Source organism: Bos indicus x Bos taurus, chromosome 4 (assembly GCF_003369695.1).
Source record: "Bos indicus x Bos taurus breed Angus x Brahman F1 hybrid chromosome 4, Bos_hybrid_MaternalHap_v2.0, whole genome shotgun sequence".
Lineage (NCBI taxonomy): Eukaryota > Metazoa > Chordata > Mammalia > Artiodactyla > Bovidae > Bos > Bos indicus x Bos taurus.
Genome location: NC_040079.1, coordinates 76,445,989 through 76,470,769, shown reverse-complemented (window position 1 = coordinate 76,470,769; position 24,781 = coordinate 76,445,989). Strand labels below are relative to the sequence as shown.

At 42.2% G+C, this 24,781-nt stretch overlaps 1 protein-coding gene across 2 annotated transcripts in view; it reads right to left on the bottom strand.

Moving 5' to 3' along the window:
- The window catches only part of PHTF2 (putative homeodomain transcription factor 2), a 190,951-nt gene that overhangs the window by 7,180 nt on the left and 158,990 nt on the right, over positions 1–24,781 (bottom strand). Inside the window, exons 23-25 of one of the 2 annotated variants that reach the window (XM_027539780.1) lie at positions 12,940–13,081; positions 2,572–4,394; positions 1,573–1,700 (exon numbers count right to left, since the gene is read on the bottom strand). The gene's annotated coding sequence lies outside the window, so the exon portion shown is untranslated. Of the gene's footprint in view, positions 1–1,572; positions 4,395–12,939; positions 13,082–24,781 lie in introns of both variants that reach the window. The other variant, XM_027539781.1, reaches the window with a different exon arrangement.

Genomic DNA, 24,781 nt, shown 5'->3' with positions numbered 1-24,781 from the left:
CCAAATTAGCTAGGGGTCAAAAGAACTTCATTAGAATTTGATTTTGGAAGTTTTGTTAAAAAAAAAATTATCAAACAGTTTTAAAACCCTTGGTCAGACAGGATCATAGGTCACTGCAGAATAACATTCCCTTAACAAAAGTGACTGAAACTCCAATATTTTGGCCACCTGATGCAAAGAGCCGACTCACTGGAAAAGACCCTAATGCTTGGAAAGATTGAGGGCAGGAGGACAAGGGGATGACAGAAGAAGAGGAGATAGCTGGACAGCATCACTGACTCAATGGACATAAGACTGAGCAAACTCCAGGAGATACTGAAGGACAGGGAAGCCTGGCATGCTACAGTCCATGGGATTGCAAAGAGTAGGGCACAACTTAGCAACTAAGGCAGGTACAGATCAGATCACTTAAAAGGTAAAGAAACTTAAAAATATGTTATCAAAGGCAGCTCAACATTTTAAGAAAAATGTCTCTTAGAAATAAACACCAAATTCAAGTCTTGTACCAGCTTACTTTTAAAATTCATTTACTCCACTAAATTTAAACTTAGCCAGTTCTAACCATGCACAAAACTCTTTTGTTGGCAGTGTTAATTTGAAGGAAATAATTACCAGAAGTTGAGTTAATTTTTAAAAACTGCAGTTGTCTTAGATTTTTCAAAATATAAGTTTAATGCCCAAATAGGACTTCTTTGAAAGTTGACTCTAAATGCAGTAAAACTGCAAGGGAGAATAACTGCAGACTTTTTCCACCCTAGTAAGCAGAGTTTTCTCACAGACACTAGTTGGTATTTGCCTGTCAAGGGACCGCATCGCTCATGAATTGGTGCTATGTTTCTGTTGCTTGCTATGCTGATTGATACCGAACTTTTTTTTTTCCCAAAAAGGTAGGTATCAATCACCAGTAAATTCCATCGCATTTTTTTCTTTTAATTCTGGATTTTTTTCATGCAAAATCCAAGCTTATGCAGAAGCCAAGATCTAGTGAAAAACAGTGTAAAGGTACGAAATGAATGGCCAGATAAACTGTTTGCAACATAAAACAATACTTGCACTACAGAGGAGAGAGTTCTAGGAAGTAACAGGAATAGGATGATGACAACCGTGCCATCAAGATTACAATCCAAAGAAATAGTTCTCAACCCTAGTCAAGACTTCCCACTGATGTCAACAGGAGGCCTAAAATTTCCAACTGACCATTTTTACTCCAGTAGGGTTTTTCTTTTTAAAGATTTAAACCTACTGTATATCACTCAGAAAAGCGAAGACGCTAATACAAAGTGTGAAATCAAGCACACAAATTGAGATAATTACCATAAATGTATGTCGTGCTTTGTGGACTAACCAGAGAAAGGCCAAGTGCAAGTTGAAAAAAGCAAGATCTAGAAAACAATGAATTTAGTTTAAAAAATGAGGTGTCAATATTAATCATGCACAGCCAATTACATCTTAAAAGGAAAAAAGTCATTAGGACATCAAAAAGATCACAGATCAGAGACCAAAGGTATCAGGGCGGGGACAGAGCAGCACCAGGGCTGAGCAAGTGAGGAGCCTCAAAAGACAAGGCCTTACCATGAATCAAGTTTCCAAGGTCAGGCAGAAAATAAACATGAAGATGCCAAGGTGGGGACTGGGTGGACCAATAAGCACATCCCTCCTCTAAAGCTGTCATCTGTCACTGTGGAACTGTCTTTCAGTTCCTCATGAGAAGGGTTAGGGGGGTGGAGGGGAGAGAAGAAAACAAAAAAGAAATCAGCTTTTTATATGAAATTTATGGTTTTTAAAGTTTGACAAGTTTAATTCACATTTTTAAGAAACACTGAACAAGAAGATTCTTATCTTCTACCACAACTAACCACCTGCAGACCGAGTCTGGCCCACAGCCTACCAATCTGCAGCCTCTGTCTTGGAACAACAGCAAGGCTTTCAGCAGAGAACCCCTTGCTTTCATCAGGATCTGATTCCCCTTCCAAGCAGTGGATCATACACACCCCAGACCTGGTGAAGTGTGTGGCTGCTGGGGGCTACACGTGCCTGGCATAGCTTCAAGTGTGTACTCCAAGTGCAAGGCACTCTGCCAGACACCTGACCACTGTTCCTACAGTACAGGTGGGTTTGCTGTGAAGCTGGAGGAACTGAAGCGTGCATGAGCCCTCAAGCTCATGTGGAATTTTACATTTTCTTTCTTATTGAGTCTCTCCCAAACTGTGTAAGCTTGGGGCTCCCCCAGAATGAATCTGACCCTGCCCAACTGATATTATTTTTCAGGCCAAACTCACTGCAAAATCAAGTGACCTAACAGCTGAAGAAGTTGGACTAACAAGATTTCTTTTTCAGATAATCATAGCACCAGACGGGATGCCTACAAAATCTCCAGAGTGCTTTCCAAGTCTTAACACAGTAAGGGCACTATGTCCAATGATAGTGCATGATTCTGCATCATGTCAAGTTTATTTAGGGCACCAATTAAATGTGTAGAGATGATGGTTATGCTTACTGGTGGTAATAGCAGCTGCAGTGTGTAAACATTTGGGAATAAATGATGGAGCAACAATCTCGAATTACACTGACCTCTTGCTGGGCCACACTGGTGGCATATCACCCCGGCAGCACAGCGATCCAGGAAAGCTGAAGTCTGTCCACCGCCCGGGGGGAGGGTTGCTGGCAACCGCAGATGAGGGCCACATCTGTTTTAAAAGATTCTGAGAGTTTCGTTGGATCTTTTCTTCTGATGTAACGGTGTCTTGGAAAATAAGTTCACCTGGAAATCTTGTGAAGCAACAAAGTGACCTTTCTTCATTAAGTGGAAGGTAAATTTTCTAAAACCCTCACAAGGTGTATCTGTGTGAAAGAAGATGTGATCTCCACTGTGCCTTCCTCCTGGGTCAAATGCCTTCACGCCAAGAACACACAGTCCCTGGGGGTCACACAGAGACTTTCCAGGGTGCACACAGGCAGAGACCTATCTTACCTGGAATCCACATCCAGAACTTCATCTTCCAATTTTATGCATTTCAAGGCCTGTGGTTTGCCCACTGCCCATTCCCACCTGCCCTACACAAGGACCCTTCACATTATGGAAGACGGACTTATCACACAACCTAAATTTAACTCTGTTCATCCCCCTAAAGTGTAAAACCTCTAGGGCATTAAAGTGACAACTGGAGAAGGCAGCCTTGGGGAGTCAGGAGAGCAAAGCAGAGAGCATCACTTACATGGGCAATGCCTTCCTTCAATTCAAGAGCCCCGGAGGGTTCCTATCTAAGAATCAGCACCCACGTTTATCTAAATTTTAAAATAAAGTCAGACTTTTTTTCTGATTGAATGTGTGGTTTGGCTGTTTGTCTGACTTGACCACAAGGACTAGCTTAGCCAGTTAGATTATATAGCAGGTATTTTCCATAAGTTAAATGAGTCAAATCTGCAACTACAAGGTTTAAATAAGATACATTTAAAGCATATATACAAAAATATATCCTTGGCAATATTTAAATTTGTGGAAAAAACATAGATGTCAACTTAAAAATGAAATCGGATCTAGAATTTTTATAAAATTATTTTACGGGCTACGTGAAACAAAAGGAGCATTAATTAAACCTACTTAACTCAGCTTAACAAACATTTTTGAATAGTGTTGAGTACCTACTAACTATAAAGCATTACAGATGCGTAGAACGCAGCCCCTGTTCTCAAGCTGCCTATAATCTGGTTAGAAGATCAAGACAGTTAACACAGTGGGAATGTCTGTTTCTACAGAATGCAGAAATGGGTGGAGGCAGTTAGAAGTGACCCTGGACAAGGGGTGTATTAGTGGGCTTTGGAGGATGGGTAGGATTTCAAAAGGTAAGGGAGGGATAAGGCATAGAACAGCATGAGGGAAGTCAGAGTTAAGAAAGTTGGAGGTATGTTAGAGAAACAATGTATTGTTTATTTTGACTGAGACTGACAGAGACAGACAGGCAGAAGAATAACAGACATAGGGGCAAGCAGATCACAAATGCTATTATGAGCAGTCGAGCGTCATTAGAGCTTTCTGAGAAAAGGTGAACTCAGCACTCAGCTCTGGGAGGAGGCCCTGGCAGCCCTGTCCAGGTGCAGTGGAGACAGGAGATGCGCTGGCAGGCACTGAAATCCTCCAGGTAAGAAATACGGAGACCTGAGTACCTGTTAAGGGTGCCAAGAAATAGCCAGGGACTCTGACTCGAGCACAGAGTACATATACAATGACACATACACATTTTTAAGTTGTTGCTCTTACCAGCTGAGAGACATGTAATGGTTTGCAGTGGTGCTCCGGAATTCTCATTCAGCAGATGTTTATCAGTGTCAGTCATGTGGCAGGTACTGTGCAGAGGGCTGAGACTACAACTTTAAACCAGACAGGCACGACCCACCTGTCAGAGATGTGCAGGCTTTACATATCAGGAAGCTAATTCCACAACTAGTTATGTTACTTGCAGTTGTAATAAGAGCTTCAAAGGAGAAGTGAAGGAGCCAGAGTGGGCAAGCAGGAGGCCTCATGAGGCCAGGAGGGGTATACCCAGGGCTTCTCCTAAGAAAACAGCCGGGGACTGGTTCAATGTGTGCAGATGTCACAACAGGAACAGCGTGGGGGGTCCAGGCCTCAGGGAGCAAGGTGACAACTTCCCCCAGTTTGACAGGATGGTCTTGGTTTCGAAACTGTTGAGTGGGCATCCAAGCAACACCCTCCCCACCTCAAGTCATGGGCAAACTGGAGCAGTTCGGCCACCTGAGAAGAAAAGGGCCTGGGGGCCAAGCTCCAAATCTGAGACCTGATGGCAGCCCGTCACCTGAGGGCAGAGGATATAAAAAACTGGCCTGTAGAAGGCTGGGGGGCCGTGGGGTAGATTTCACAGGCCTAACAGGCCCCGGCCAGGATGTGGGCCTCCACACCAGGCAGCAGCAGGCACTGACGGATTTCACCGGAAGGACGACCTGACATAACGTGGGTCCCCCTACAGAACCCGGAGCTGGGGTGGGGCCCACCTTTATGCTTCCTGCCTCTCTTCCTTCCCCTCCATCCTCTGCTGGAGGCTGCAGCCCTCACAGGCTGCTGACCCGGAACTCAGCCTCTCCCAGCCCCCAGTTGTGTTTCAACTCTTCCAAGAGCTTTCCTGGGCAGGTATCTAATCAGTACACAGATTCACATTCTTATAATCTGCTCTCTTCTCCATCATCAAGGTATGAAAATTCACCTTGGATTTCTACAATTAATCTTCATGGTACCTAACACACAATAGGCGCTTGGTGAGTATTTAAACATCAGATAATTAAAAAAAAAAAAAAAAAAAAACTGGTCTCATGTCTAAATCCGCTATAGTTTCCCTTGAATAAAAATGGTTTGTAACATGGTAAGTGACCCTGACTAGTCAAAGTGGACAGTTTGCAATTCTTCTCAGGTTTGCTGCTATTTCTACACAATTCTGACAGAAGGGCTTGATGTTATCTGAATACCAGATGGGACGAAGGCTAGCTTCTGCCACCACCCAGGTGCTTTATCCAAAACCAGTATTATTTTCCCTTGACTTCCTCCTGTTCCTGCTCAGGCCCAGCTCTGTCCCAAAGCCAGCAGGCCTTGAGAAGACCCAGCTCTGGCTTTATTTCAGGAAGGTAAGGTCAGGACCATACCAACAGTGACAGGGCAGGCCTTCTTGTTCCAGCCTTTCTTCCTCAGAACCTGGGGAGAGATTTCCCACTAGCATCCTTGGCTGAATTCTAGCATGCTGGATCCAGCTGGTCAAAGTACCTCAGATGAACTTGGCCTCCCCACTGTGAATGTTCACTGCAAGGAGGCAAAAGGCTCCTGTGGCTTTTGACCTTGGAGCAGGTCTGGACTCCCTCTGCCTCTCTGCTCCAACTGCAACTCTTCCCAATAGCACACACACTCCGATACCACACACATCAGTATCCCATCTGCCTCCCTGCCCAGGCTTCTGTCACTGGGGTCAAGCAGCCTTTGAGTGACCACACTTTTGGCTGGGCTCCTCCAGCCAACCTCTGCCCTGCAACCTGCACCAGGGCCCTGGCACTCACCTGCTGGTCCCTTGCTTAAGAGACTCTACCTCAATTCCCTGCACTGAGACTTCTCAGGGTCAAAGACCCTCATGGTCTGCTCTCCACTAACCTCCCCGCCAGATGAGGCAGATCATTCACAACCCATCCCAAACATTTTCACTCTCTGTTTTTAATCCAAGTCAACAAATATAAAACCCAGATTTTTTTTTCCCCTTAACCACTATTGTCAATGAGCTAATGGATAAGGCTTTGGCAGGTTTTAAAATGGGCTTCCCTTGTGACTCAGCAGTAAATAATCTGCCTGCAATGAACGAGGCACAGGAGATGCGGGGTTGATCCCTGGGTCAGGAAGATCCCCTAAATGGCAACCAGTATTTTCCAGTATTGCTTGGAAAATTCCATGGACAGAGGAGCCTGGCAGGCTAGAGTCCATAGGGGTTGCAAAGAGTTGGACGTGACTGAGCATGCAGACACGCCCATACCTTTCTGCAAAGGCTTATTTCTCACTCAGGTAACAGATCAGGAGTTGCTGAGTAAAGGAGATTTTTCCTACTTAAGTGATTCAGAGACAGGTTCCTTTCATTTTATGGCTCCACTACAGAATAAAGGTCTAAGCACCAACAGCACTGCCATCTCCTGGAAACTTGTTAAAAATGCAAGATCTCAGACCCTGCCCTGGACCTACTGCACCTGCCCTGTGCTTTAAGATCTCCAGATACAGGTGACTCAAACACTCAGAAGTTTCAGAAGTCCTGCTCCAGAACCTCAGAGCCCTCTATATCCAGATAGCTGAAGGGGACAGAGGGCTTGCAAGTGAGCATTTCATTAAAAATCCCAGCCTGCAAATGACAGGTCACTCCCATTCCCAATCCATTGGTCAGAACTACTCACATGGGTACACTCGACACAAAGGACTGTGGGAAATGTAGTTCCTGACTGGACAGCTATCAGGCAGCTACCACGCCACACTATGGAACTAGGAGGACGGATTTTGGTAGACAGACATTTCTGACTCAGAGTACTTTTTGTATTTTTTTCCAAGAGTAGAAAGCAATGTCTTCCTCTCTCCTAGAAACTGTCTTGGAATAAAGTGACAGGGGAATTTCCCCAGCTTTCTTTTGGGTTTTTTTAATGGATTTTTGTGGTAAGAATACTTAGATCTACTTCCAACAAGTTTTAAGTAAACAATTCTGTATCATTAACTACAGTCACCATGCAGCCTCCAATGTGAAGGTGGCCCAGCCTGGTATTAAGTGGACCAATGTACTGAACAAGAAGATGCCCCCGCAAGGCTTCGTGTCTGTGAGAGTCTGTGAGCACACGTGGTTTACATCAGTGCTGCTTCCCTCCTCACCCTTAGCTCAGAGGGCAGCCCTGAGTGACCTTATCTTCTGAACACATCTAAGGTATCCAAGCAGGGGTCAGCAAACTTTTCCTATCAAGTGTCACATAATAAATATTATGAACTATGTAGGCCATTCTGTGACAGCTGCAATCACTCAGCTCTGCCATTCTAGCATAAAAGCAGCACAGACAAAATGTAAACTAATTCACGTTATGTAAACAGTATGGAGAACTGACTATAGTTCATGTTACAAACTTAACTGAGTATTTATTAAGCTACTTAATGCCTCTTGTCCAAAGTGTAAACTCTGTGAGGACAGAAACCATTTCTATCTCCTTCCTTATTATAATCCTTGAACACAGCACCATAAATGTCACATTTAAATGAAAGAATGAATAACTAAATGAATGTCATACATGGGGAAATTTTCAGATTGGAACAGATGTAGCAAATGCTCTGAGGTCCATCCTGGCCAAGGGCACTGCCCAGTCAGGGCTGCCATGCACCACAGGATCAGCATAAGGCCAGAGAAAGTCATCAGCAAGGTCATTAATCTTTGGCAATCTGGCCCAGAAGGGCCCTCCCAGAACAGGCTAGCCTGAGGCTTTCACCTTCTTGTCCAACACATCAGACCGTTCAGCACCAGGATGAACCACCCTCACAAAGGAAGCAAGGATTGCTGCTAATAGTGCATTGTCCACTTGAAATCTGCCAGGAGAAGATCTTAAGCATGCTCTCACCATGACACCTCCTTAGTGAGCAGGTGACCAAAGGGGAAGAAACACTGCTCTGACAACAAACACCAGGCCCCGCACCAGGGCACACACGACATGAGTGTGCAAGAGAGAAACAAGCAGAACCCTTGAGAGTTCTCAAGAGAACCATGAGAGCCATGGAGAACCATGGAGCTACAGTAATCAAGACTGTGAGGTCCTGGCAAATATACGCAGATCAATGGAACAGATAAGAGCTCATAAACACAACCATACATAACCTAAATGGCAATTCAAAGAAGACAGAATAGTCTTTTCAAGAAATATATATATGTTCCTTGATGCAGGCCTCACACTGCACAGAATTTAACTCAAAATAGATCACAGACCTAAATGTAAAACCTTAAATCTGATAACTGGACATAAGTAAAAATTGGAAACATCTGCTATTCAAAAGACCCTATTTTTTTAAAAAAATGGGAAAAAAGAGAGTCAAAGACTGGTAGAAAATATCTGAAAAACAAAAATTTGATAAAGAAATTATATCCTAAATACATTTTTAAAAATTCTGAAAATTCAATAGCAATTCATCAAAGGCATGAAATATTTGTAAAGACATTTCATCAAAGAAGATATATAGAAGGCAAATAATTACATAAAAATAATGCCCAGCGTTATTAGTCACTAGGGAAATGCTACTTACAACCACAAGGAGACATCACTACATACCAACTAAAATGACTCAAATTTTAAAAGTGACATACATTGGTAGTGGGAGTGCAAAACGAGACAACCACTTTGGAGAACAGTATGATAGTTTCTTATACAGTTAAAACGTGCTTGCCATCTGACTCTGAAATCCCACTCTGAGGCAACTATCCAAGTGAAATGAAAATCTGTGTTCACACAAAAGCTAGTATGTGAATCTGAATAGTAGCTTTATTTCTTATTCATATAAAATTGGAAACAACCTGAAAGTGCCTAAACTTGTGACTGGATAAACACACGGAGGCACACGCACACACTGGACTGCTGCTCAGCAAAAAGGAGACTAGGGCATTCCCTAGCGGTCCAGTGGTTAGCGCTCTGTATGTCCACTGCAGGGGGCATTCTGCATGCTCCAACGGAGACCGAAGATCCCGCCTGCTGCAACCAGGACCCAGTGCAGCCAAACGAATACACATCTATAGCACAGGCTACATGATATATAGTTTCATTTACATGACGCCCTACAGACATAACTCTGAAGACAAAGCTAAAAGGCCAGAAAAGACAACAGTGGTGCCAAGGACTGCAGGTGAGGGCCATGCTGACCACAAAGGGGTCCCAGTGCACTCTGAGTGGGGAAACTGGTCTACATCCAGACGGTGACAGTCACGTGACTACACGTGTTTGTCAAAACTCACAGAACTATGTAGTCCATATCCTCAGGTTCCACATCCACAAATTCAACCAACCTCAGATCTCAGATTCAGGGGAAAATTTTTTTGACAAAGTTCTAAAACAACAAAACTTAAATTTGCAGCATCCCAGCAACTATTTACACAGTATTTACACTGTATTAGGTATTACAGGAAATCAGAGATGGTTAAAGTACATAAGAGGATTTGCGTAGATTATATGTAAATATAAGGAACCTCAGCATCCATGGATTTTGTTCTCTGCAGGCACGGTGTTCCTGTGGATCCTAAAAAAGGTGAATTTTACTGTATGTAAATTCAAAAAATTATATATGAATAGGATTTGTATTTAGACTTTTAGAAAGAAAATTAATCACTTATGAACCTGAATAAAATTCTACGACTGCAAATAAAACAAGTCAGACTCTCACTCTTCGGCTCACACTCAGCACCCACCACCCAATCTCCACATGCACACCTACCTGACTTCACTTCCTTTCACTCTCCCTGTCGCTTCACTCCAGCTACACTGGGTCCCTTGTTCTTCCTGAAATAGTTTCTTTTTCCTTTGCTCACGATGCTCTTCCTGTTGTTTTCTGCATGCCTTCCTCCCTCACTTCCCTCGGGGCCTTAGCACAAATGTCACATTCAGAGACCTCTTTCCTGATCTCTCCTTCTCTCTCTCTCAGTACTCCTCCTCCTTACTCTGTTTTATTTGTCTCCATAGCACTTCTCAGGCACCTTTTTTGCTTATTTGCATAAGAATATAAGCTTTATCTGCTGTCATCACTTTAGTCTCCTAGAACAGTTTCTGAAACATACTAAAGTGAAAGAAAGTGTTAGTCGCTCAATCATGTCCAACTCTTTGCGACCCCATGGACTGTAGCCCGCCAGGCTCCTCTGTCCATGGGATTCTCCAGGCAAGAATACTGGAGTGGACTGCCCTTCCCTTCTCCAGGGGATCTTCAAATGCTCCATAAATACCTGAGTTTTTTGTTTCTTGAAAGAAGCTTCTTTTTTTGAGGTATACTTGACATATAGTATTAAATTAGTTTTGGATGTTATAAACACTTGCTAAATGAACAAATAAATGAAAGACTGCATGCGCTGATGGGAGCAGGGATGGAAAGACACAGGGAGGGAGGGAGGGAGGGAGACAGAAAGAAAGGAATGGGTGGATTAGCTGGTGGAGATGACTGGATATCCTCAGAATTTGAATTCAAAACATGAAATGAGAATAAGCAACAACTGTAACAGTAAAAACAGAGATATGAACAACTGTTTTACAAAAAGATTAAACACTAAAATTAGCAGTCACAAATAATTGCAATCTCACAAATAATTAAAATCTCAGTCAGCATGGTCACAAATTTTAACACATGATAAGTAAATGTATCACAGTCTTCTAACTAGCAAGTCTAGCTGCCTGTCTTCCTTACTTCCCTCAGTTTCCCTACTAAAACCTCTTTTGACTGAGGTTCCCCACGCTCTTTCTGGGGGACTCGGGGATGGACTGTTTCCCCTGCTCAGGAAGAGCGCCCTCTGCAGGTTTCCATCGGCCGGAGTCACAAGAAGACGTGAGCACCCAGAGTGATGCTGCTCTACTACCAGCCTCAATGTTGTGTGACAACAGAATTTCTGTGTGTCCCCAGGAGACCCCTACAACTTCCTTCTTGCAGCATCAGGACAACTTGCCCCAACTCATCATGCCCCTTAACTCTGCTTTGGTTGGGTATCCTTTAACCCTCAAACCCTTATCCCACCCCTTTCTGACACTCCTTTTTCTGATCCCCTTCCCTGAAGCTCTTCCACAGAGCCCTTTGAAAATCATCAGCAAAATGTCCACAGCCTTCATTTCTTCTCTGAACTTTTCTGAATCTTTGTGGTCACTGGAACCTACCTTCCCCTTGGGACTCTGCTTCCCCTGCAGGCTCTCAGTGGTAGTTTTCTTTCCCACTTCTCTTGTTCTTTGAGGGTTAAGTGTCTTTCTTACATCTCATGTCACTTTCAGCACCTCTCCATCCTCCTCTATAAAATGTTTAGTCTTAAAACTCATGTCAACTGACTCAATAATTCATTTCTAATATATGAATTCATTGCTACAAATTTTCTTCTATGCCTTGCTTTTACTGCATTCCATAATTTTGATGTTATATTTTTATTTACTTGAAAATGTTCTTTAAAAAATTTTCGCATGATTTCATTTTGACCCATATGTTATTTAAAAGTGTGATGTTTAATCTCCAACGATTTTGAGATTTTTCAGCTTTATTTCTGTTACTGATTTCTAGTTTAATTCCATGTGGCTGAGAAGAGACTTTGTAGGATTTCTACTCTATTGAATTTGTTAAGGTATATTTATGACCCAGAATGTGTTTTAATCATCCATATGAGCATGAAGAGAATGAATATTCTGCTGTTCTGAGGTAGAGAACTGTATAAACGTGAACTAGATCCAGTTGATAACAGTGTTGTTCAATTCAACTATATCCTTACTGACTTCCTGCCAGCTGGATCTGACCTAGCTTAAACTCCATGGTCACTCACCATACTCCTCCCTTGCACCTTGCCCCTCTCTGCTCACTTACCTAAACCACAGCCCTGTTCAATCCAGTTTTCTGCATATATATTGCCTATCTCCACACATACTGACTGTGGTCAGTGAAAGACACCCCACCATGGTGAATGGTCTCTCCTTAAATTCATAAGCACTAAGATCAGGTGGGCCTTGATTGCTATCAAGTGAACAGACTGACACTCCCCATTCCCTGGAAGGATCCATTTCTAACCCCACTCTCATGGATGACTATTTCCTTTCTTTCTGCACTAGATTCCCCTTGCTTACTCATAAGTGATTCTCCAGCAATTCTTTTTCCCCTGCAGCATCCATTTGTCCCTCACTTTGATCTTTCTCATCAGCACACAGGATATTTTGTCTCAAAATGGCAGGCATGTTCCTCGAAAATTTGTATTTGTTTTTTTCCTCTTGGGAAGATGCTCTTCCCAAGAATAGTCACATGACTTTCTTCCTCTCCTCCCCAGGTCCTTCCCCAAATGGTAGCTCTCAGGAATGCCTTCTCTGGCCACCCTGTCTAAAACTGCAACCCCACTGGGTCTGGATATTCCCTAAGGTGACCTCCAATGAGCCACACCTAGAATCCCTTTCCCCTTGGGTGAGAGCAGAACCTGTTATTTGCTTCTAATGAAACAGAGCAAAGGTAATGGGGTGTCACCCCATATTTAGACTACATGATAAAAGACACCATCTTAGGAAACTAGAGAGACAGCTCTTCCTTGCTGACATGAAGAAGTCAGCTGCCATACAGTGAGAGGGCCAGTGGAAGCGGGAGGCCTCTAGGATCTGAAAGTGGGCTCCAGTGGAGAGCCATCAAAAAGCTGAGGCCTTCAGTTATACAACTGGAAGGAATTAAGTTCTGCCAACAACCTGAATGAGCTTGCAAGAAGATGATTCTCCAGTTAATTCTTCAAATGAGACTTCAGCCTAGGTGGCATGTTGATTGCAGTCCCGTAAGACACTGGGCAGAGGACCCAGTGAAGCCGTGTCCGGACTCTTCAAACCATAGAAACTGAAAGATAATAAACATATGCTGCTTTAACTGGCTAAGTTTGTAGTGATGTGTTATACAGAAAAATTGAGAATATATCCCCCAAATCCTCCCAAAGGAGGATTCACTTTTTTGCCCTGGCATTTATAACCATTTAACATTTTCTATTTCACTGATTTGTCTTGCTTATAGTCTGCCTCATCCTCTACTTTTGAATACAAGTTTCACTAAAATAGGGATTCCTGTCCATTTTTTCCCCCATCATTATATTCTCAGTGCCTGGCACACTCTCAGTAAATGTTTGTGGATGGAAGGAATACTGAATAGATGCTAACTCTTGTTACCTGAACAGAGGAATTCACTAAGCTCACATATATCTCAGAAAGGTAAAGGTATGAGAGGAAAGGTGCGTATTGTTTTAAACTTGTTAGGGAAATGTTTCAGCACTCTTTCAGAGCCACTGTGATGTGTCTAAGCAACAGCTTCTTACTAGCCTGGCTTGCTCCAATGGTAAATTACACATTCTGAGAGCAGCACTCTTCAAGACCTTTTGACTTGAATCACATTTAAAAATACATTTCACATTATGTCTCAGTACACACATATACCCACATAAATAATAGAAACAAAGCTTTCATAAGATAGTGCTTATCTTTATCACATGCTCTGATGGTTTCCCATTCTATTTCATCCTATTGCATTTCATTTTTTTAGAAACTAGGTAAGACCCACTGATAGGTCAGACAAACCCTCCAGGCAATTCTCTAGGAAGATCAATTTTCTCAGTTGTCAGGCATCTCCCGGGTGCAGACTACTACCAGTTATTCCTGGAGAACACAGGGAAGGCTCCTCTGTGAGGCCTGGACAGCAGAGGCATTGCCTCAGCAGCAGAAGAGCTGAGGGGCAGGGCTTGCAGCAAGTGAGCCTGGGCAGGGAACCAGAGCTTCTGGCTGCAGCAGAGCCACAGGATGGGCCTGGGGCTGATGCTCATCACCATGAGTTAAATAAGCGCTCATACATTTCAAAGATTCTAAAATATCATAATATTGTTACAACTAACCTTTAATCACAGTCATACATATCTCATCAGATGTCTAAATGGTCCCTAAGTCACTGGTATGTGGTGCTTGAATTTCTTGGTTATACAGTGTTTTTGAAAACCACCAAAACATTAGCTACTTCACATGGTTCCAAATAGCATAACCTGTGAACTACTGAAAAATTACGGTAAGGTACTTTCCATATTGCAAGATCTAATCAGTGAGCCCAGAAAAGCTCATGTTGATGAAGTGCCATTAAGTCATGGCATGAAATGCCACCTGTGGGTAAATCTAGATGTAATTTGCCTTTTTGCAAGTAGTTTTCTATTTATTTGAATGTGAAATGAATCCCAAGGATGGGAGATGATAAAGATGCTGCCCCTTCAAAATTGATTTGATTTTAAATGTATTTGTCTTTTTTTTCTTAAAAAGCATGTGGTTCAAGAAAAAAAAATTTTTTTCAAATCCCTTAAGTTTTAGCTCAACAGTGCAACCAGAATGAGGAAAATGCCCCTGCCCCACCACTCTGCCTGAGGGTTGAAGTGGCAGGGTGAGGAAGGGGAGGTGCTCGAAGACAAAGAACTCAGAAATCAGCAGCAGGCAAAAGTTATCTCCAGTGCTTCTCTTTGCAGATCCTCTGCTTTTCAGCCCCCACTTTCCTCACCTTCCCTGTGGGTTGTGCCCCTGTTACTGCAATTCCTTTCTTTGGGTCAGATGGCTCATTTTTCTTCCCTTCTGTTTTCATTAAAACATCCCTGACCTGTCTCATTCCTGTAGGATAATTTCTAAGTTTAATGGATTTCTGTTAGGTAATATTTTTTTGTCACCATGAAGTAGCAACAGCCAAATCCACAATGTGGGAAGGACAAAAGACCCAGTTGTTCTACCACAGGAATAGCAAGGAGGGAGAAGCGGAGATAAGGTATGCAGGGGAGAAGGGAGGAGGAGCTGTTAGACTACATTAATAAGATTCAGTCTTGTTTCAAAGTACAGACAAGAGTTCAGTGAATCCCCAATTGCCCATCATCCAGCTTCAATATTTATCAGTATTTTGCTCTTTTTGCTTCAATTATTCACTTCAACAGATGTTTATTCCTTTGTTTTGTGGAGAATTTTAAAACAAGTCCCAGAGTTCTTATGATTTCATCCACAAATACTTCAATAGTGTATCTTACAGAAATGCAGTTTGGCAAGAAGTGTCCAGCCTTCAGAGAGGGGCTCTCCCAAAAGTATTCCTTTGACTCTAAGTGAGGGTTTGCTTTAAGGATATTATTGATATTTAGAAAAACACATTGTTCCTCTATACACAGCCTCAGAGTAAAATTCCTTCCAGACTTAGCCTAGGAGAATTGCCACAATTTCTGACCCAAACACTGAAAAATTGGTACACAATCAAATTTCCCTTTATATATTAATAAGATGTGCTGGGAAGCTTAGAGGCAAACCTGCAGCCCACCATGTCCCATGTCTGCCCTCCATAATATGAAATTTTCTGTTAGCATCATCTCCAGCTCTAGTGAGGCCCTCTCCTTGCTGTTCCTTTTATCTTTCTCATCTACTTCAAATCTTACCTTAGTGTATCTATGTATGTCCCTGTAAGCAGAGGTGTGCTGGTGAATGCGCCACACCTGGTTCTTTGAAAACAATGTACATGTATATTACAAACGTGCTATAAAATATGTATAATACACAGTAAACAAATAATAGTAAAATACACAATATTTATTGTAAATTCCAAGCAGCCAATTGATTCTCATAGAATGCTTTTGTTCATTTTTGTCAAATCCTTTACCCACAGCCAATCTGTGGTTGCAATCAATAAATAAGAATAGTTTAGACATGAATGTTGGCTAATATTTCCATTTTAACAAGGAAGACAAAAGTGAAACAACAAAGATCTATGTCATGCATCAGAAATCCACTCACTCTTCCCCATATAAACAACTTTTTTGCTGAATTTGTTAACTGCTTCCAAACGCTGGGAGAGTATTTCCTCAACTTTTTGTGCTATTCAGAATGTAACTGCTGTGGATATGACACACTTTTAGTATTTACTTTGCACTGTTATTCTCTTCATCACTATATGAAATTTAGACAATCAATAAAGAAATAAATAAGAGTTGATTTGTATGTGTGTCCATTTTCCCTGGTGTAAATACTCCCACCATGGCCCATTTCAAGATACTAACATGAAGCTGTCCAATGTGGATTTAGGAGGAGATGTGCAGTAGGACACCTTTCTGTAGCATTTTCACCATGCAGATACGATGGACATAAATAACCTCAACAGTATAAGTAACAGTGGAACATAATAAGAAAGTGATGAATTTGAGTATTTATTACATTTTTAATTATTTAATTGTAAGTTTATATAATTTAATTTTTAATGATGGCTGTGTTTAACAGACGGCTTGCAAGATTCTTAAAAGTTTAACAATAAATTTCTCATAAGCCAGTACAAGATGACTCCACCATACCACTATCTGTAGGCCACCTAAGATAATTTTGGAATTAGGTGGGGTACTAAAAATGAACAGATCAATACACATGTGGGGGTTGCTCTTCTGGTAAGGTTATAGATTGCAATTATGAAAATCCTCCCCTGAGAATACTAAATTCTGGATTAATAATAATAAACATACTCTTTAAAGTGCAGTTGAATTATTTACAATAGCCAAGAGATGGAAACATTTTAAGTGTTCATCAGTGGATGAATGGATAAAGCAGACATGGTATATATATGCAGTTGAGTATTATTCAGCCATTAAAAAGAAGTGGGATTTGCCTGGTAGTCTAGTGATGAACACTATGCACTTGCACGGCAGGGGACATAGGTTCTATCCTTGGTTAGGGAACCAAGATCCTGGCTGCTGCATGGCGTGGCTAAAAGAAAACAAGTAGGAAATTCTGTCAGTTTGTGACAATAAGGATGGACCTTGAAGGCATTATGCTAAGTAAAATCAGTCAGGCAGAAAAAGACAAATACTCTTTGATCTCAATGATATATGGAATCTAAAAAGAACACAGAAACACAACATAGAAACATAGAGACTATTAGTTGCCAGAGGGAGGGGCTGAGGGTGGGAGAAATGGGTGAAGGTGGTCAAAAGGTACAAACACAGACTTTGAGTTATAAATAAGTTCTGGGGATGTGATGTAAAACATGACTACAGTTAACAATACTGTATTGTATATGTGAAAGATATATAATACAGTATTTGTATACTGCTAAGAGAGTAAATCTTAAGGGTTTTCATCACAAGGAAAAAAAAAAAACCTCTGTAACTATGTAAGGTGATGGATATTATTTAAACTTAGCATGGCAATCATTTCACAGTATATACATATATCAAATTATATTCTGCATCTTAAACTTATACAGTATTATATGACAATTATATCACAATAAAACTGGGAAAAACAAAGTATTGCTGAGCTCAAATGAAAATACGGGTTCAAGGGGCAAAATAGGAGCAGTGAGCTAAAACCAGGTCTGTAGACAGTAAATGAAAAATAAAAAACCAAAAACAAACCAAAAAACAAGACCAAACAAACAAGCTTGGTTTCTCCTGAAGGTCAATGCTTCTATCACACAAAGAACCACAGACCAACTTGGATCATACAGAGTGAGGAAGTGAACCTCGAACCCTCACAATGATTTAAGGACTCTCAAGAGGAGTATACCCTTTGTGGGACTTCAGGACAGAAAAATAACTCACCTCCCAGCAAAGCAAACCCAGGCAGAATGTGGATTGTCTCCATCATAATTCCAGGTGGAATTACGTGGGTGCTCTGCTCTCTGCTCTTAACCCTGGAGCTGGTGAAGTCTAGTCCCCTCCACCTGTGAACTCACACCCAGGTCCCAGGCCAGGCAGCAGTCACTTCTCAGGCTGCCAGGACCCCCTCCTCCTGAAGCTATTGTACCTCCCTGGCCTCCCTTCACCTCTGGGCAAAACCAGGATCCGGAGACAGGCTGAGCAGAAACCACTGGGGAACCTGGTCCATTCAGTCTTCAGGGGTCTGTGGGGAAGGGGTGCTATCCTAGAAGGCTTCCTGGAGGAGCGGAGCACTAAAGATGGAAATAGCACTCCCTCTGGGCGAGTTTAGTACCGTCCTAATGACTTATTTTCTTGCTAATCACATGGACACCCCTTCCTAGACCTCATGTCGTTGGGCAGTGACTCTCCTCTCCTCTAGAACAAACTGCGGCTCCTCGGGCCAGTACAACTACACCCAAAGCCCTGCGTCTCACACAGGTGCCCTGCCATTCGTGCTTCTTTCACACCCCTCCATCTGCTGCAGGCACAGTGTACAGGCAGTTTTCATCATGACCACCCGAACCCAGCAAACTGCATGAAAAGCTGCTGAAAGAAGCGGCAGGATCACGTGGGGCCATTCCTACAGACCCACTCGCGTCACTGTTTTACAGCTCACAGTATTTCTATTCCTCAGAAAGAGGAAAAACCAACACAACATTTAAGAGCTTCAGATTTCATTTGCTACTTTTCTATTCTACCCTTCTTCCCTGAGCATCTTTAAGGGCACTACTACTTAAATGGATAAATGCACACAGTGTGAACTGAACTCTTAGGGTACCAGAAGAATCCATCTAAGTATGCCCAGTGTTCCTGATAGAATGGTCTCTTCTCTTTCCTTATTCTCTCTCCCTCCCCCCTTAGGGTCTGTAAAAATAAAATAATTAAGTAAAAATTATTTTAAAAAATAAAAATAAATCATAATAGAGTGGTGAAAGTGGTGTCAGGTTAGTAATACTACCTAATGCCTAAGCAGAAGCACAAATTCTCTGGAGAAACAAAGTAAGTTCCATCAAAAATGATCCCATCAAATATAGAAGGAAATAAAACAACATGGGTGGGAGTCAGGAGAAACAATACACAGCAGATTTACATCTCCAAGAACCCTAGATGTTAGAAACACTGGAAACAAAATTAGTATGTATAAAATATTTAAAGAGGAAGATATAATCAGAAAAGGGTCAAGAAACAGAGAACCAGAAAGACTTGAAATGATTCATACGAAAATTTTAGAAAGGAAAAATATTAAAACTAAAAATTATGACTGTATTAAACAGTAGACTAGATATACTGTTAAAAAAAAAAGGCAGTAAACTGAAAGATAGATTCAAAGAAATTACCCACAATTACATAGAGGCATGGAAATAGAAAATAAGAAAGTAAGGAGAAATGAAAGAGAGAATGAGGTTCAACGGAAGGAGACTCAAAAGAAATGATAGAGAAAATATAAAGAAATAGCAGTTTGTTTGTTTTCTTTTTAAATTCATGAGATGTTACTATAGACAAGAAGCACATAGATAAATGAAAAGAAAAAATATCCCCACCTAGACCTGCTAGAGTAAAACCACAAAACAAGAAAAACAGAGATGATCACAAAAGCACCCAGAGAAGAAAGACATCTTGGTCACAAGTAATGACAATCAGATCAATAGTCAACTTGCCTACAGCTATACAGGAAGACAGGAAAGGGTGGGGAAATCTCTGCTGAGAGAAAATAACTGTCAGCACAGAATTATGTCTCCTTTCGAGAAGACAGGTGAAATACCCAAACTGAGAGAGTTTACCACCAACAGGACCTGCACCTAAGGGGAGGGTATCCTACAGAAGAAAAGACAGGACTGAGAAAGGACCTGGAGTAAGAAAACTGATAAATCTGTTAGTAAATATAAACAACTAACTATGTAAAATAATAACAGTGTCTAATTCTTAGGGGTTAAAAAGACATTAAAACACTCACCAATAGCGTGGAAGGAAGGAGAGGGGATCTGAGTTAAAAGTGGTCAAGTCTCCTTATTTTTATAGTAAAGGAATTAAGATACTGATTACATTTGTATTGATAAGTGTGCATATTAAAGTTTCAAGGACAAACACTAATACTGTAGAAGTAGAGGGTCTAACTTCCCAATCCGTGAAAACGGGGATATGGAATAAGAAAACAAGCAAGGACAGGCAAGCCATTCAAAAAACAGTAAGGCAAGAAAAAGGCGCAGGGCATTTGAATGATGAAATGACGATGGTCACCAGGAGGAAGGCACTGATTTGAGAGAACTCTTCCCCGTAACTCACTGGCAGTGCACCCATCCCTTCGCCCCCTTTAGCCAGACCGTCTCCAAGTTCAGTTGCCACCTGGGTGGGCAGGTGGAAGCAAAGGGTGAACAGGCAGGTGCCTGAAGCCTAGACATTCTTTCTCAGAGAGGGAGGTTCCAAACCCATAGCCTTTCAGGATCTCCTGAGCAACCCTGGCTCAGTCTGACTCTTCCTCTCCCAGGTGCCTCCCTGAAGTCTGCTCAGCAGCAGCACAGAAACATGAGGTGTCTGTTTTATAGCAAAGGCTCCTTCAGCACAGTTAACGATTAAGTGGATGGGCCTGGAGAGAATGGAGTGGCCAGTGGTAATCCCAGTTACACTCCTCATGACTGTGTAAGCTCAGGACTTTCAAGTCATCTCTGCATATTCCTCATCTGCGCAAATTAGGAGGCTGAACTAGACAACCGGCCAGGTCCTTTATAGCTCCAATATCCCTTATGTTCTCCATTAAATATGCATCAGGGACATTCAATTGTAAGCCTCATTTTTTTCTGATTAAAATATTAAAGTCTGCTCTTTGCACACAGCTTTTATAACTTGCAGCTTACATAACATGTCCAGTATGCGCACAAAACATGATAGCAATATTCCCTCTAACAACATGTATTCAGTTACTGCCTTTCTTAACATCACTTTTTTAGGACCTCAAGTAAGAGGTTTAAAAACTAAAAAGACGCAAAACAAACAAGCCACCTTCAGTGACTCTGCTTCTCGTGATACGTGTCCCTTTGTCTTTTCCCATCTGTTCAGGTGCAGCAGGTCTGCCGAGTTGGCTCAGATCTTAAGTCCTCTACTCTGGGGAGCTAATAGGCCTTCATCTGCCTGGATTTAGAAGTCAAGTTCTCCTCACAGCACTCTATTCAGAGCTTCAAATGTCCCTTGATAGATAAATTAAATGGTCATTGTCCACTATGATCCCACTTGATTTAGGTGATGTTTTGAAGTGATGAATCACAAGGTATTGCTTCACTAACTGTCCTCATCAAGTTTTCAAGGTTCTGGACTCCAGTCTCTGCTGTGTTTATTCCTGTCCACATCTCTCCCTTGGACAGCTTGAGTGACCATCATTATCATGCAGAAAGTGAAAGTGAAAGTCACTCAGTCATGTCCCAACTCTTTGCGACCCCATGGACTATACAGTCCATAGAATACTCCAGGCCAGAATACTGGAGTGGGTAGCCTTTCCGTTCTCCAGGGGATCTTCCTAACCAGGGATCAAACCCAGGTTCCTATATTGCAGGTGGATTCTTTACCAACTGAGCTATCAGGGAAGCAGAAGATCATGCAGAAGGGACCCCAAAATCTAATGCTCCAAATTATTCTCCTCTTACCTCTCAGGCTCAAATTTGTCCACCTGTTTCACTAGAGTAACAGCTGAGAAACAGAGCAGCCTCCTCCTTGACTTACCACTCAAGCCCCACTCTGCCCCCTTTCGTGTGTGCAGGCATTGCACTCAGGTGGACAGTCCAGATGTAGGAGTGCTAGACCACGATGCCAGCCTCTTGCCCCACCATCCCCAGTTTCTGTTCTATGTCTGTGAGAGCATTCACTAAGGTCTTGTGGGTGTTCCAAGAATTCCAACCTCAGTCTGACCACTGGTACCTTGAGTAATGTCAGTCAAACTAGCAAGCTCTATGCACCCAGGACCATCAGGAGAACCTTTGCCACACGCCATTGCTGTGCCAAGCTCATTTAATTCTTTCAATACTGTCAAAAGGGCTGATATTCAGCTGGTTGGCATGAGTTGGTCCTAACAAGTGATTTACAATCCTCATCCACAACCACTGGTCTGTGCCCGTGCCACACCGGTTGGAAATGTACTAAACACAGCCTGGACATAGACAGCACTCCCAGTTTATCAACAAGGAGATGAAGCTCTGAGCTTCACAGGAAGAGGGGTAGTAGACCACGGCAGAGGTGCGGGAGGCCCTAGAGCTGCAGGGGTGCAGCTTCCTGCTCACGGTTAAGACAGCAGCTCTTGGCAGCACAGTTCTATAATGTGGTCTAGAGGGTTGTTCCTGGAAGCCCGAGCTGTAGGCCATTTCTTCAAACTCTTCTAATTCTATAAAATACCCCCCTTAATAAATGCCTTGTGAAATACCCACATGTCAGAACTAAAACTACAGAATTCTTAAAAGAGAACCTAGGCATAACTCTCTGTGACCATGATGGTTCTTTAGTACCAAAACAGTACCAAAAAGCACAAGCAAAAAAGAAACAAATAGATAAACTGGACACCACAGGGTCATCAACAGTCAGAGCTTTGGTGACCTTGATAAGAGCCGTTTTGGAGCAAAGGAAAAGAAGAAAGGTAAAAAGACTTGTACATGGAAATAGCAATGGGCATAGATAGACTGTAACAGATAAGGCAGGGGATACGTCAGCAAGACCTGGCAAAAGAAAAGATCTTTCCCTGTGGTACAAGAAAGAATGAAACATCAAACATGGCGCAGGTATGTGTATGTGGGCATGAGCGTGCTCAGCCGTGTCCAACTCTTTGTGACCCTGTGGATTGTAGCCCATCAGGCTCCTCTGTCCATGGGATTTCCCAGGCAAGAATACTGGAGGAGGTTGCCATTTGCTTCTCCAGGGGATCTTCCTGACCCAGGGATCAAACCCATGTCTCCTGCAATGGCAGGCAGATTCTTTACCACTGTGCCACCTGGGAAGCACCAATGGCACAGATAGCTATTAACAAAGATGCTTTTTATTTTAAATTTTATTCTGAATTTAACTGTGCAACCTCGCCATCGAAAGCAAAGTGGCTCAGTACTTAAAGCCCCAGTCTGTTTACATACATACATATGTATATGCACAGAAATAACAAAGCACACAAAAAATATTTACAGTGTTTCTTCCTGATTGAGGGATAATGGACGATTTTCATTTTCTTCTTTATATTTTTAAATCAGAAAAAAAAATGTAAGAAAATAAATTCAAAGAGTTGTTCAAATTTCATAATACACAAGAATAGAAAAAGGTTAGTGTTTCCTCTCTTATCATCTTCCCTTACTTGCTACCCTGCCCAAGTCCTTCCTTTGCTGAAAATTCATAGTAAGCCAAACCTTCAGAGGTTAAGTAGTTTCTACAGACTTGGTTCTGCTAAATCAGGAAAAGAAACCCTCAGACACAAAGTTAGAAGGTGTCATTGCACACTTCTCCGGGGGAGGTAAGACAGTGTAAGGGTTAAGAGCAAACCAAGAGATTCTGATCAGGCACTACTCCTTATCTGTGAGTGGCCTAGAGCACATGTAAAATCTTCTTAGCTGTGTTTCCTTGGATGAAATAGGCTAATTCTATAAAGGTATTCTGAGATAAAACAAGCTAATGCTCATAGTTGGGTTATGAATTTGACAACTTTCAAAGGGCAGCAAAACCTCTGAAATGTTAGAGTATCTATGCACAGAGACAGAGTACCAGAACTTAAAGAGTTTTAACAACATCCTGTGCTCACCTTACTTGAACTACATAAGACTCATCAAGCCTGTCACATGTTACTCCCCACCTGCTCTCTCCCTAACGTCCACATCCCTTTAATTATCCAACATGATAGCAGAGTCAATGATCAACATCTGGAATGAGGCTAGGGAGCTGAAATCACAGACCCTAAGATGACTCGAGATTTTAAACCTTGCTGTTTAAACAACTACTCAACTTTTAAAAATTCAAGCAATCCAGAGAAACAAAAAAGAATTTCTTTTTTTTTAAATATATATATTAGCAAATGAGCTCAGCAAACCATAGCCTGGAGACCTGCAAAACCCATGCCAAATGAGGCAGGGACTGCCCACCAAATGACAGAATGACAGTTTAGGGGAGACTAAAGCATGAAAAGAAGTCATCCCAGGGAGGAGCAAGTTCAACTCCTTCACTTCACAGAAAGATCTGGGGTGTCTCCATCCAACTACACATGGCTTCTCTTCCACTGTCGGCCCACATGGACGAGCAGCACTACTGTTACCGGGTGGTCAGACCTCAACCATGCAGGAAGCCTCTCTGCACAGGAAGCCCAGGGTCACTCTGTCTCCTCTGACTCCACTCTGACAGTGGAAGTTTCCTGAGTTTATCAACAGCAGCAAACGTGGAAGGGCGAGGATCCAACAGCAAGCCCCCTAGATTTTCATGAACTGAGCTCATCAACTGAAATGCAGAGAACAATTCCTACAGGAAGTTTCAAGGATAGAAAAGAAACTAGGGCTTCCGTGCCCCAAACTTCTTCAAAATAACTCTGTTCTTTATTCAAGGGCCTCCCACACTACTCTTCTCATCTTATTCCAAAGGACTCTCTTCCTGAATAAATACTATTGGAATCTCCCCGACACTTAGCCCATTCTCCCCACTCCCTGAAGTGCCTCTGTCCTATCCATTTCCACCTGTCAAAATCTCACTTATCCTTGAAAACCCAGTTCAAACCACTGTTCTCCATGGATTTACCCCTGATTACTGTGACAGGAAGCAGTGACTTTCCTTTGAAATTCAAACAGAACCACTAGTTAAACATCTCCCATAGTCATCTGATGAAGAAAACATATGACAAGAGGCATGATTCTTAAATACTG